This window comes from Pleurodeles waltl, chromosome 3_2 (assembly GCF_031143425.1).
Source record: "Pleurodeles waltl isolate 20211129_DDA chromosome 3_2, aPleWal1.hap1.20221129, whole genome shotgun sequence".
Classification (NCBI taxonomy): domain Eukaryota; kingdom Metazoa; phylum Chordata; class Amphibia; order Caudata; family Salamandridae; genus Pleurodeles; species Pleurodeles waltl.
Window position 1 is genome coordinate 1,551,234 of NC_090441.1, and position 15,106 is coordinate 1,566,339.

Genomic DNA, 15,106 nt, shown 5'->3' on the forward strand with positions numbered 1-15,106 from the left:
TATAAACAAAAGCTGATGTAAGTTTAGGTTGGAGCAGGTTTTTTCCTTTGGCAGAGAACACGAAGGCACAAGAACATTTCCTTTTAGGATTTGTGGCCAATTAAATAAATGTCATCATCTACATTTTTATGATGTATAGATCACAGCAAATGACAGCAGACATCTCCGATTTGTGTAGAATAAATTGCAGTGCATGTAGTTTCTATATTCCCTAGAGGAGGCTTGCTTCAGATGACGGAAATACCATTTAACACATACAAATATTTCAGAATGCCCAAAGGTTCTCTTTCCCTTCTTGTGCTATCTCGTCCACCTGACTCTTCATTTTCCTGTCTCAATTTTGTATATCTTTTCACAAGTTAGACTGTTACCTTGAAGTAAAGATTGATAATTTTTTATCTCTCTACATATTTCTCTACTCGCAAACCTGTAGATAAGTTGAAGGGCACCTCTTCCTCTGTGTTTGTTACTCTTCTAGTCAACTTCATACTCTCTACACTCTTCATTCTAATCTTGTTTCTCTCACACGTTTGCTTTCACTACATACAGTTTGTCTTCTGCTTTACATCCATATGGTGTATTTTCTTTATTGTTTTCTAAATACTCCTTGCCACTCTATACCGTCACTTGAGATAAAGCCTTGTATTCCTTATACATTCTATATGCAACTAGCCCAGTTAGGTTTAGTATAATCAGTTCAAGAGTTGGAAAGAGGCCAAGGCTTCAACTCAATGCACTTAATTGTTCCTAAGAAAACCAGGGATATGGGATCAATTCCAAATAACATCTTAGTCTGCTTCCTTTTGTGAAGTTCTTTTATGTGGTAATTCTGGTGCACGGTTTGAATATGGTTCATGTGAGAAATAGAATGAATACTGAAGGGTGCACATTTTTGTCTTAATGAAGTGCATGTGTACCCTGATTGGTTTCTCAGATCCTTATTCCTGATTCATACATCGGCAGACCATCAGATTGCATGTAGCAGTACACAGTAATGGGTTTTGCTCAACCAGAAAGAATCCTGTTTAATCCAAATCTTTGAATCTCTGATAAGATACTTATTAAGGTGTATCATTTTTGACTCGGGACAGAAAGTAGATGCTGAAACAGATCTTTCCCTCTTTCAACATCTGAGTCAACACTATGATGATCTTGGATGTTGCGTGGTTAAAGACTGGTCTCTCTTATGTGTGACATTCTCTTGACAAGAATTTACATAGAAACTGTGCAACTACTTCTAGCTCTAGACTTGGCTCCATCTGTGACCTGTTGTGATTAACTAGAACATCCAAATTAATTTGTACCCTTATAAGTTGGTTGTCTGTCACTTGTCTTCTGAAAGCCTCCCATTTCCAATGCTGTATTATAAGCTATATAAAGAAAGCAGATTTCCTAACATTAAGCATCAGATCTGAAACTATAGACAAATGTATTATCTGTTATTTCTTTTCCTCCTCTATGGAAAACATGTTAAGTCCTAAGGGACAATACAATTGCACTGTTTTATTTGAACAAGGCTGGAAAGGGGCCTGATCAAATCCCTCCTTTTTTTCAGATAGCGCTACTAATTAGTGGTTGGGCCCTATTAAACCTATTGTGTCCCCAGAAGTGGATGCGCTGAGCAGTCTCCACTCAAATGGGAACACAACTGCAGAAATTTTCAGATGGTCTTCCAGACCTGGTGTCCTATATTTTTCAGGTCTTTTTACCCCAAACTGTATAATATTCTGTGCCCTGAGTTTGCTCATACTTACAAACAGAGAATACACCTCTGTGTTGTATTATCTAATTGAAGCTTTGAGGTACATTCCGTTCAATTCCTCAATTACACCACAGTCTCTGGAATTTCAGTAGATGGCCCTCGCTTAAACTTTACATTTCTCCTTACCGTAACTGACATGATTTATTTATGTGGAGTAATGCTTGTAGTGCATTTACCCGTAAGGAAAAGATGGGGAAAGCTGCTTTTGCCATGCGGATAATCTCCTCATTTGGACATGTTGAGAAATGTGGAGAGTTCAGTCTCCTTGGAAGTTTTACATTCCTTCCATCAGGCTTATGTACCACCAAGGCATTTCAGAGACATGTATTCCTTGAAGATAGTTCAAGAATGCAAAAATGCCCCTCCTCATAAATTCTTTTTGAACTTTGATTAACTTGATGTATTATCCAGAAAGGATACTTTTTCTAGCCAGGAAGTTCTATGTTCCTGAAGTCTTTTCAGTCATATGCTATTTCTCCTGTCTGTATTTTTCTTAGGAGTTTGGTTTTCAACTGGTTGAAAGGAGGTAGATCAGGATTCAAGCAGAGAGATGAAATGTTAGTACCCTTAGTTATTGTTCTGTTGCTTCACAATACCCGCTGAACCATCCATTGAACACAAGTCACAGATTTAACTCTGCATTTTGGTCTAAACATGTAGGATCTGTGTGGAAACAGTTTGTGAAGCACTGGATTTATTGAACAAGAAGTAACAAATTTGCAAAGTGTGCATTTCGTAAGTAAGGTTCAGGGCGAGTAGTGGAACTCAATAAGTAGACTGAACAACACACTAGGCAGCTTACTGATGGGGAGTTAGACATTGATGCTGGGAAGGGTGCTGGCACTGGCTGCACTCTAAACCTTTTCTTATGACTGACTGATTTTTATGATTCCCTAATGCTTGTAAGAACGGGGAGGAGAAAATAATGAAGGTACATGTTCCTTTCTTCCCTATTTTGCATTATTTTCAGACTTTGTACAATAGTGTAGCTGGTTGTAAATAAAACAGTTAGAAGTCAATATATTTATTTGGTTTCCTTTAACAAATGAAGAGTGTTGAGAGCACCCCAAAATCAGAAGAAACTATTTGATGTAACAGAAAATATGGTATAAAACTAGAATTACTATTTCGGTGGTAGGGAAAGGCTGCCTGGTTATGTTGTTTCCCTCGATGACCCCCTCCACTTTATTACCTTCATCCCTTCTAAAACAATGTTCCACATTTGCCTCTGGGAGAGTGAAATAGTCTGTTGTACACGCCCATGACCAAACTCGGGCTGACTGGGTAGTTCCCCTTTAAATCCAATCCACCTCCTGTATTCTTCTCCGCCATTTATCTTTATATACGTTATACAGTGGGAAATTTATCTTTCATATTTATGGACAATCTACAGCAAAGGACGCATAGTGGGCAGACCAGGATCTTTCACATTAATGCTATCTTCTAGGATGAATCCACTGGATTTCATATAGGTCACTGTTTTCGTATTCCTAAATATCTCTCAGGTTTCTCCTGTGTAGCCTGGGAGGGCCCTGTGATTAGGTCATAGGAAAAAGCGTCTGATTCCAGTTTTGGCATCATAGGTTCTCACTTCCTCCAGGCCACAAGAAGCCATCTCCATGATGAGATGGCTTGTGGGTGAGGCATGTGGGAAAAATGACAACAAATGTTGTCCTCTTTCTTAGGTTTTATTTTAGAAAAGAATTTCAGCTTTCTATTCTTGCTCTGATGGTTTCTAGATGCTTGGGTAAACATCCATAGATCAATTAGTTTGCCAAAGTGTGTAATTTCATATTGTACTTCTGGGTTTGTGAAAAAGTACTTCTTTTTGCGAGTCCATCCCCGTTTGTCTTTGCTGACTGGTTTTGCTGGTTTTTGCACTCTGCACATTGGGGCATTGATTTTCACCCCCAGCATATGTTATCTGACCACCAAAATTTGGTAAAATGGACTATTCCTACTTGATCTATTTAACTTCCCAGTAAGGCCATAGCATATGCTACAGGAAATACACCAGTGGCGTGGAAAATTTGTCACCTGTGGTATGAACCAAAGGTCGTGTCATTCACTACTCAGACAAAGGGCACATGGCTTCAGGCCTTCCTTTGTAGCCTGACTGCTGCAGTTTTAAGACTTAGACTTAAAACTTATAAACCTAACTGTGACAGGAAAGAATATTACTTTTTAATATTAAGTAGGCCTCAAGTAGAACTAAGTATACTTTTTAGTACACAAGATCGGGTGCCTAATAGTGAAAAGTGGTATATGCAAGAATTTATTGTTGGCATGTACCTACAGTGATAAGTCCTCAGAAGCTATTTTCACCTTTGGTGGGCTGTTGCTGTCTAATGAGAAAAACTAGAATTCAGAATAAAATCATAACCCTTTGCTATATTCGGTTGTGTCTACCGAAATAATTCAAACACTTTTTAAAATCTTTATTAAACATACAATTTAATTGTGTAGTTTAATTTATAATAAATATTTGGGAGAAATTACTTTTAAAAGTTACACGATACCTGCCTGAGCCACCTCAGGCTAATTAGCATTGGCCTGCAGGCAGATGACCATGCTAATGCTTCCATTTAATAAGGTGTAACAGCTGCTCCCAGAGCAGCATCAGTTGCCTTTTCACAGGAAGACCTGGGTGTGACATATCCACGAAGAACAGATAGAAGAGTCCAGGAACTTCAGTAACTTGAAAGGGAAAGGCCTTCCCTTTCCTAGTTAAGTGTAAAGAGAGACCAAGAAAAGAGAAGCCTTTTTCCCTTAGAACTTATGTAGCTAGCGTGGCACCAGCCCAGTAGAAGAAGTTGGTCCAAAAACCAGTTTGGTGTTGCTAATTTTCCTAAACACTCCCCTGGCAGGGTCACAATCCCCTTTCAGTGGCAGGTAGATTCTGTCATGTTGGAGTTTCCTCAGACTAGTACACTGTGGGATGGCCTATATTAAGGCAACAATAATGTGCTGCAAAAGTGGGAAGGGTTGCCCTGGGAAACATTTTTTCATTGGTTAAGGAGTGTCCTGGATTCACAGCCACCTTCTGACTAGTGAAACTTACAAAGCTTGCACCTCACTCATAGCTCATCCAAACATTCTCTGAACATGTAGGAGAATAGAAGAGGACTGGATGTGCTGTTTGAGACCTGTATAGAGAATACAGGAAAATTGTATTAAGATGTTACCACCGGTTAAACAGGCGGGAACAGTGTTACGATATTGGTCTTGCCTCCGAGGCCAATACAGTAGCACACCAGCACTCTCGGAATGCACACTGTCTGAAAAGCAGGCCGTGCACATTCTGAGGGTGCTAGCAGGGGGGCCTCTGCACTGCCTACAACCCTGTGGCCCCCAGCACTGGGTTTCCGCCAGCCTTTCATGGCAGGACATACGATTAGCACAGCAGTACTGAACTCAGCGCCGCCGTGGCTTACACAACTCCAACCCCTGTCAGCCCGTTGGGAAACATGTTCCTGGCAGGGACAGCAGTCCCCTGGTGATACATCCACCAAAGTTGTAATGTGGTGGTTGGACCTCCTGGAGTGTGACGTTCCGAATGCCACCATGGAATTGGCAGTCCTCAGACCGACAATGTCGTAATGAGGCCCTTAGTTAGAAGACCTTACTCACTTAGTGAAACTGTGAAAAGTGTCCACACCAGCCAAGGAATAAGTCAGAAGTGAAATTTTAATTTCTCCCTCCACACACTTTTCCCATCAAAACCAGCAGCTTCTATGGGACCTCATCCAGCAGCTGTCTGGCTTGGAAAGAACTTAAGGGTATGCTGCCTGCAACCTTGCCCCGCTGGGCTGTTTTGATTACCATTTCCGAGACTTAGTCAGAAAGTGAGATATTTGACAGGGACAAACTCTTAGTGTGTCTGACCCGTGCTCCATTGTGGTCAGCCTGAAATTGGACCTAGGTACTGGTCAACCGCAAAGAGTGACCACTGTTTGGCACTTCACATTTTTCTGCCACTTTTTTGCCTTAAATTTGAGTATATGTGGATCTGTTTTTGCAGGACAATATACATCTGTGAGGATCTGTGTTAATGGTTGATGGGAAAACTGGAGTATATGCTAGAAAGGAATACATTTGTGGATGGGTTGTTTTGGACAATTGGGATTTCAATTAATTAATATTTTCCTATGGTGCAAATATTTGTATGCAGTACAAAGCATGTACAAAAGAAGATGAATTACATCTCTTGGCCATCTCCTCAGTTGATTGGTGAGCCTGAGGAACCTTATTCCTGCATTTAACCTTTAACCTTTCATCTTTTATTCTGTTTTTGCTTCTTTTTTTAGGTTGCTGCAGGTGATAGCCTTTGCTCATAGCTCATGTCTGTGCTCCCTTAGCCCACCTCTTTCTTGAGCTAACTCTTACAGCTTTTCTCTACACATGTTTAGATTCTCCCAGATATGTGCCCACTACCTGCTTCTTTGTGAATCCGAGTTAAGTGCCCCCACGTGGGAGCACAATGTTGCCACCCTCTTGACCAGGACGGACTGGTACCTCAAGGGATGGATATTATTCCGCTTGTCCATCCCAGGTAAAATCGCCCTATACAAGATAGTAGCTTTGTAGTATTAGCTATATATTCTCCAGAACTATGCCTGTGAGCTTCCCCTACCAGTTCTCAGGAGGCTGCAATCCTCCTATAAGCCGGACATGTGGACAGGGATACAGCTTCTGATCTCCCTCGACAAATGATCTCGACACTCATATGAGAAAGGTATAGGAGCCACGGATTTGCGGATTTATTACTGGGCAGCCCATTTTTTTATTATAATGGCCTGACTCTCTAGTGATCCCCTCGACCCAGCCCACCGGCTAGAGTTAGAGGAGTTTGGGGAATGAGGGGCATACCATTACTTGCATGCCACCAGGGTGATGCCAGGTAAATTGCGCTACGGTACATCAGATGGTGTAGAACTCCCCAACAGGAAATGCTGTTTTAGGGTAGGGCCTGGCTGAAGACCTAGAGTAGGGCTTGCAACTTCAGAAAGTGGGCTTTCATAGGGCTATACAGGTTGGGGGATGTATGATCAGGGTCCCACATATGGTCCTTTGAGGATCTCAAGCAAAATGAGAGCTGCATAATTTTCAGTTTTATAGATTACTGCAACTGAGGAGCATGGTTGTCCCGATTCTGGGGTCCTACAGATCTTCTCCCTGAATTTAGCCCACTCGAGGCCTGAGTGACGCTGGAACCCATCAAGGCACACAGGATCTCGGAACTGTACTGGTCCCTTGTGGTGAATACCCCTGACTCAATGACTGGCCTTAGGGAGAGGTGGCAGGAGGATGTGGGCACTTCTGAAGATAAGTGGAGGGGGGCGCTGATGGCACCCCAGGCCCTGGCAATCGCAGCACGTTTTCTGTTCCTTCAGCTTCATTATCTGCATATGGGCTAATACACCCAAAGTGGATGTTGATGATGGGTGGGTGGTCAGTCCAGGATCCAGCTCAATGTACAGCAGGTGCTGTGGCCTTCTTTCCTTTGACTTCGAATTGCTCTAGGGATGCACAATCCTAGGAGCTGGGAACTGAGACGGGAAATGGGTATACTTGTCCAGCTCACCTGTAAATTGACACTGTTTTGGCCTGGTTGAAGAGAAGGGAGAGATCCTCACGGTGAGCAGGTGCTGGTGGAGATTAGATACATGGTGTTATAGTGTGACATAGCCAGCAGGTAGATTTCTAGGGAGGCCTGACCGTCCGGGAATGGACAAAAGGTATGAACCACTGTGCCCCTATGGAAAAGGAGGTGTACCAGGTGAGAGGCTGCCAAAACAAATGTTGTAAGATTTTGAGTGCCTGGCTGTCATACCAACAGGGGGGCTCACAGCCTGATGTTGCTACTATGATGTCGAGGGTTGGGGGTAGAGGAGAGATTTGCTAGGGATAAGGGCTTCGGAAGGTCTGAATTAGTCTTCCATTACAAGCAGACTGACCGCGTTGTAGGGGGAAAGTGGGAGAGCGATGGGCACACAGGGCTCGACAGTCATGGACAAAATTCTGCTTGGCCACTGACCCCATCTTACGGGGAAGTTGTAATACTTACATGATTATGATGATGTTTCAACTTACTATTAAAATAGAATATTTATACATATATATATACAGGGAGTGCAGAATTATTAGGCAAGTTGTATTTTTGAGGATTAATTTTATTATTGAACAACAACCATGTTCTCAATGAACCCAAAAAACTCATTAATATCAAAGCTGAATATTTTTGGAAGTAGTTTTTAGTTTGTTTTTAGTTTTAGCTATGTTAGGGGGATATCTGTGTGTGCAGGTGACTATTACTGTGCATAATTATTAGGCAACTTAACAAAAAAAAAATATATACCCATTTCAATTATTTATTATTACCAGTGAAACCAATATAACATCTCAACATTCACAAATATACATTTCTGACATTCAAAAACAAAACAAAAACAAATCAGTGACCAATATAGCCACCTTTCTTTGCAAGGACACTCAAAAGCCTGCCATCCATGGATGCTGTCAGTTTTTTGATCTGTTCACCATCAACATTGCGTGCAGCAGCAACCACAGCCTCCCAGACACTGTTCAGAGAGGTGTACTGTTTTCCCTCCTTGTAAATCTCACATTTGATGATGGACCACAGGTTCTCAATGGGGTTCAGATCAGGTGAACAAGGAGGCCATGTCATTAGATTTCCTTCTTTTATACCCTTTCTTGCCAGCCACGCTGTGGAGTACTTGGACGCGTGTGATGGAGCATTGTCCTGCATGAAAATCATGTTTTTCTTGAAGGATGCAGACTTCTTCCTGTACCACTGCTTGAAGAAGGTGTCTTCCAGGAACTGGCAGTAGGACTGGGAGTTGAGCTTGACTCCATCCTCAACCCGAAAAGGCCCCACAAGCTCATCTTTGATGATACCAGCCCAAACCAGTACTCCACCTCCACCTTGCTGGCGTCTGAGTCGAACTGGAGCTCTCTGCCCTTTACCAATCCAGCCACGGGCCCATCCATCTGGCCCATCAAGACTCACTCTCATTTCATCAGTCCATAAAACCTTAGAAAAATCAGTCTTGAGATATTTCTTGGCCCAGTCTTGACGTTTCAGCTTGTGTGTCTTGTTCAGTGGTGGTCGTCTTTCAGCCTTTCTTACCTTGGCCATGTCTCTGAGTATTGCACACCTTGTGCTTTTGGGCACTCCAGTGATGTTGCAGCTCTGAAATATGGGCAAACTGGTGGCAAGTGGCATTGTGGCAGCTGCACGCTTGACTTTTCTCAGTTCATGGGCAGTTATTTTGCGCCTTGGTTTTTCCACACGCTTCTTGCGACCCTGTTGACTATTTTGAATGAAACGCTTGATTATTCGATGATCACGCTTCAGAAGCTTTGCAATTTTAAGAGTGCTGCATCCCTCTGCAAGATATCTCACTATTTTTGACTTTTCTGAGCCTGTCAAGTCCTTCTTTTGACCCATTTTGCCAAAGGAAAGGAAGTTGCCTAATAATTATGCACACCTGATATAGGGTGTTGATGTCATTAGACCACACCCCTTCTCATTACAGAGATGCACATCACCTAATATGCTTAATTGGTAGTAGGCTTTCAAGCCTATACAGCTTGGAGTAAGACAACATGCATAAAGAGGATGATGTGGTCAAAATACTCATTTGCCTAATAATTCTGCACTCCCTGTATATATATATATATATATATATATATATATATATATATATATATATATATATATATATTTATATTTATTTAAAGTTCCCCGACAGGTGTTCTGGCTTTCTTACTCACTCACTAATTCAGCATGTTATGTTCAGGTAGGATGAGCCCATGTCAGGCGTACTCTAGAAGGGGTCTTTGCTGCACTCCAGAGTCTATAGTGTTGCCCCTTTCAGCAGTTTGTGATGTTAATTGTATGCTTTAGTTTCACAAACTCACTTTCACGTAGCCCTCCATAGCAGATTAATACTACCAGGTTTTTAAGCTGCCTCCCCTCCCCACCCACCCTGATGTAGAAGTAGAAAGTCTACAACACTCAATGAACACTTGTACTCAATAGTAATAAGACTGTTGGGTGTTATTTTCTGTTTCCGGACCCCTATGAGCCTAAAAACAAATCTGCAGTCTAAGTCACCTTTGAAACTGTGCTCTCACATCAAGTATGTATTAATAGTGTATTTATTACCTCAAAAGTTTGTTGAAAGTGTGGATTTGAAAAGAGCTTGGATAATTTGAGAAATTGTTGAGTTTTGGCATGTTGATCCAAACTGCCTCAATAATAGGTTTCAATTAAGTCACTTATCAATTTCATCTTAATTCACGTGACTCCTTTATTCTGGTCGCTTTGTCATGAACAAATGTTGATATATGTGCATCCCCGTAAGTTTGTTTATGATAGAAATTCCGACTCAGCTCTGTCATTTGGAGCCCTATTATGCCTAACACGCCATAGTATTGTTGTAAATTTTGCTCCATGAGAGCTGTCTATATTTGGTGGGTAATGTCATGGTTTATAGTGAAAATCTGGCAAATCTTCTGGCTCAGCATTGGAAGTTATTAGAGATTTTCATGCATTTATATTTTTATGCATTGATTACAACTTGCAGATTATAGTTTTACTCTCAAATGTACATGTTTACACTGATATAGTGCTATTGTTTTTCAAACCAATTTCCTATGACATGTAGAAGTGTGATTTCTAAATCCATGTTAGCATGTAGAAGTTGTTTTCCTAGTTCATGTTAACTCAGTTTGGGCCTGACAGCCATCTTATTCAAAATGGATGTTGCCTTTTGTACATTTCTTGGTTCATTATTTCTCCACCTTACAGTCAGTGTCATGTTTGTTGATTTCCATTGACATTGTTCTTGCTATTCTGAATTAAATCTTCCTAGATTGGTCACAAAACTGAATCTTTATCAGAGACCTTCCACTATCTCACGGTGCCCTATTGATTCATAACAGTTTGCTGCTGTTCATGTAACTAGTCTGTCCTGCTATTGCCGGATGATATTAGCTCAGAGTGGACACAGTCACTATACACACATATATTTATATATATATATATATATATATATATATATATATAGATATATATATATAGATATATATATATAGATATATAGTAGGACAGTGCTTAGGGGCTCAGGCAGTATGACATTTATTAGCATTGTGCTCTGATTTGCTGATGATGTAAAACCTTTACTTTTGTTTTTTTAATGTGCTGGGAGGTGCCTTACCTCAGATACATTCCCTCCTGAAATTGACGTTTAACACCGTCTCTGATTCATCAACCTGTGGGTGTTCTGTTGAGACAAAGTTTTGGGTTGGAAAATGTTCAAACATCCCCATGCCCACAAAACCTCTGTGTTAAACAGCTTCTCTTGTGAATAGAATGAGTGCAGATGCTTATTTATTAATTACACTTTGTTAGAGTAGTGGTTTGTAAGTCCTCTAATGCTCAAAGTAAGTTTTTCCACTTTCATGTATTTTTGATCGTTTTTTTTTTTTTAAAGCCAGCATCACTGTTTCTATTATTTTCCCTGTGCCTTAATCCAAAACACCAAGGAAGCCTTTCATTGGATGTTGGTTGGTCCCGGGAGCAACATGGCGTCGGCGTAACTGCGACGTCGCAGTCCCGCCCACCAGGAGAGCTGAGTGCACAACGGCCGCGGCGGCCGCAGTGGAGCGGCCGAAATAAGCGGCTGAATTCGGCCTGCTTTCCCCCACCGCGATGAGGAAATGAGGAGCCTTTTCTACCGGGTTCTTTTCGCCGCGGGAAGAGGCGCGGACATAGCGGCGCTCGGGTAAGGACGCCGAGCGCCGCGTAAAATACAGAGACCGACTTCAGGAGAAAGCGCGCTCGACCCCTCAGAGAGTACAGGGTTGGGGGTCCTCCTGGAGACCCGAAGCAGCAAGGAGCAAGTTTTAGGACCAACTCTGCTCACACCCAGAGGAGAAGAGGGTGTGAGCAGCGCTGAAAGTTTGGAATTTACCAGGAGGAAGCAGGCAGGAGGAGAGCCCGATGTACCCCACCTTTGCAAGTAACGAGGCTGGTTTTTTTTTTTCTCTCTTTTAAAAAAAAAAAAACGAAAATAGGGGGAGAAGAATTTTCGCTAAAAACGTGGTGAACTTTAAAAATTTGATACAGTCTCTACTACCTAACGTTATCTTGATATCCCCTCTTCTTTTTGCCCTGCAACAAGAAAAAAGAAAGGGGAAGGGGGACCATCCAGGAGAAGGGAAAGGGGGAAAAAAAAAAAAAAATGAAGCAAACAGAGGGGGAAGAGGTATAAAAGGAGAATTAAAGATTTGGGGGCTCTGATGTTGTTGTTAGGTTCGCAAATCAATCCAGGCCTGCATTTATATGCCCCCTTATGGTCCTGGAAGAACCTGACAAAACAAACAATTGTGGATGCATTATCAGTGTCGGCTGGGATAATAGGACTATTTAGGCTGTTGTCACATGTACTGAAAACTAAGATGGCTCCCAAACCCATTCGGAATCCTGGAGATAAGACTGAAGGAGTAAAAGTGACGCGTGTTGGTAGAGGTAAAGGAGAGCTATCGGGACCAAACAAACGCCCGACGGCAACTGTAGTTAAACCAGCTGTGGAAAACATGTTGAGTTTGGGGAGAGGCTCTAAGACAAGTGATAGCATTACCACTCCCCCGCTGGAAATTAAGGTGAAAGGCAAAAGTCAATCTACTATTATGACTTTTCTTGCAGGTGGGGCGCATGATACCCGGTCTACACATATAACACCCCCCCTCTGAAAATAACATGTTAGGGAAAGAACCTCTTCTGTGCACCAGCAGCATGAAGGGGTGCACTATAAACAACCCCCTTGTGAACCTTAGACAAGGCATTGAGAGTGTGTCAGAGTTGGAAGACAATCAAAGGAGACAAGAGAGAAGGAGCTCAGCCCTCCTACTGAGGACAAGCAGTTTCAAGCACAACAATTTGACCAGTTTGAGCGATTGGAGCATCAGGATGGGGAAGGAGGTGTATGTATATCAAGACTTCCAACAGAAGGAGAGAATCCACACAAGGTTTCAGCAAGCACTAAAAAGTGGGGCAAAATAACAGGAAAAGATCCCCAATTTGTGGAGTGGGGCAAGGACAATAGTGATGAATTCTACTCTCTGACAGAAGAGTCCGATCTCAGCAGTGGCGATCACAGCCTTGGTGGGTCTGATGATAGTGAAACATCGGAGGCTGAAAATAAATCATCAAGTAATGAACCTACAGTGCGACAGTTGCGCCGACATCGGAAATCTGTTAAAGCACGACCTTGTTCTCAGGGGTCTCCAGAAAACCCGACATCCACGGGTAGTAGGACTTTAAAATGGGATTATTCCGTTATTGGATTAGCGGATTCTTCCTCTATAATTAACCAGGGCTCAGCTAATGGCAATAAGGAAACAGACACAGGTCCCCCCACTTATAACTCGTCTGCAATGGGCGCTGAGGCAGGAATGCTGCAGTCAATTTATAGCTCAATTAAAGAGTTGCAAACAGAGACTAGGATTGAAAGTCGATGTGCGAGGATCGCTACAAAGAGATTACAGGGAACAGTTCGCAAGGTTGCAAAATCATGCACAGAAATCGAGACTAAGCTGTCCTCAATGGAAGAAAGGATAGTGGCAGTTGAGGAGGATGTTGTTAATCTTAAAGAACAGAACACTATGAGAGACGAACAACTGACGGATGTAATGTGGAAATTGGAAGATTTTGAGAATAGACAAAGAAGGAATAACCTTCGATTTCTGGGTATACCGGAAGGGCTAGAAGGAAGCAATATACGGATGTATATGGTCAACCTCTTGCGTGGTGCTTTCCCAGTATTGGGGAATTGGAACTGGGAGAATGAATTGCAGCGTGTTCACAGGTTTCCGTTAAACCGGCGGAAGGGGGGCCAACGGGCAGACTCTAAATATCCTAGAGCTATTCTAGTTTATTTTGGAAATTACCTATTGCGACAGGAGATATTGGATAAAGCCCGTCCTAATGCCCCTCGCACCGTGGATGGGATTACCTTTTTCACTCGCCCTGATTTCTGTCATGCCACTGTCGAGCGGAGATGGCGGCTCCGACAGCTCATTAAACCAGTTTTAGATAAAGGTGGGGAGGCGTATCTGCTGGCCCCTGCTCGCCTTAAAATAATAATGAATGGGAAAACAAAAATATTCACTTCGGAAATTAAAGCAAAAGAATACTTGATGGGGGTCGAGTAGCTAAGGTGGAGTTACTTGGAAGGCAAAGGTGCTCGGGTAACTGGTGGGTGGGTCCGCACGTACACAACGCCAATACTCAGGCCATGGGTGGTCTGATTGCTCTACAGGATGGGGGGCCAGTCTCGGGGAGGAAGGAAGCATGGGAGGGGGATGGAAGAGACTGGTCTGGGGAGGGGGGGTGAAGAGGGAGGGGGAGAGGATGGGGGGTGGGGAATGGGGGAGGGAATGGGGAGGAGGAGAAGGAGGAGAGGGAAGGGGGGGAAGGGAGAGAAAACGAGGGAGTAAAATGGAAAGGAATGGAACAAGGAATGGAACAAGGGAAGCAACAGAAACGGGGGGGAATAGAAAGAGGAGAACAAAGGGAGAGGAAAATTCAAGAGAAAGTGCAGTTAGATACAAAGATTTGGGGGAGCAGAGAGAGAAAAGAAATGAAACGAAAAATAGCAAATGGCTAGACTCCGAATCGCTTCAATTAATATATGTGGATTAAATGACCCTCGTAAAAGAAGGAGAGTGGCTGAGGAATTAAAAACTTTTAAGGCAGACATTTATTGCTTACAGGAGACACATGCGGAATACAAAAATCCCGGAATTCTTGGTTTACTCGGTATGAAAGTAATCGTTCGATCAGAACAAGAGGCTAGAACTAAAGGGGTGGCGATATTAGATCGGACTAATAAATTAAACTTTACTAGGCAGAAGGCGGACAGGGGAGGGAGATGGGTAATTGTAGAATGCAGCTATGGGCATAGTAGCTTTACGCTATGCTCTGAATATGGGGCAGTTACGGACGATCCAATAGTTTTAGATACCCTCGCTATAGAATTAACAGGATGGGCCCCCCCTTATATTCTATGTGGTGATTTCAATTTTAATGGTTCTTGGGAGGGATTACAGGATGTTTTAGCGCCTACAACCAAGAAGTATCAGGGGCATAAACCTCAGGTGTATAATGCAATGGTCGCTATTCAGAAAGAATGAGGATTAGTGGATGCTCGGGTGAGACTATGCAAGCCAGACCCTGGATATACCTATTATTCGGCCCCTCATGCGAAATGAGCACGACTTGATTATTTTTTGATTTCCCCTGTATTATTGAAT

General features: G+C 42.5%; 1 protein-coding gene across 2 annotated transcripts in view; it reads left to right on the top strand.

Annotated features, from left to right (window-relative positions):
• USP32 (ubiquitin specific peptidase 32) overlaps positions 1–15,106 on the top strand; it is a 941,828-nt gene that overhangs the window by 227,088 nt on the left and 699,634 nt on the right. The window lies entirely within an intron of this gene.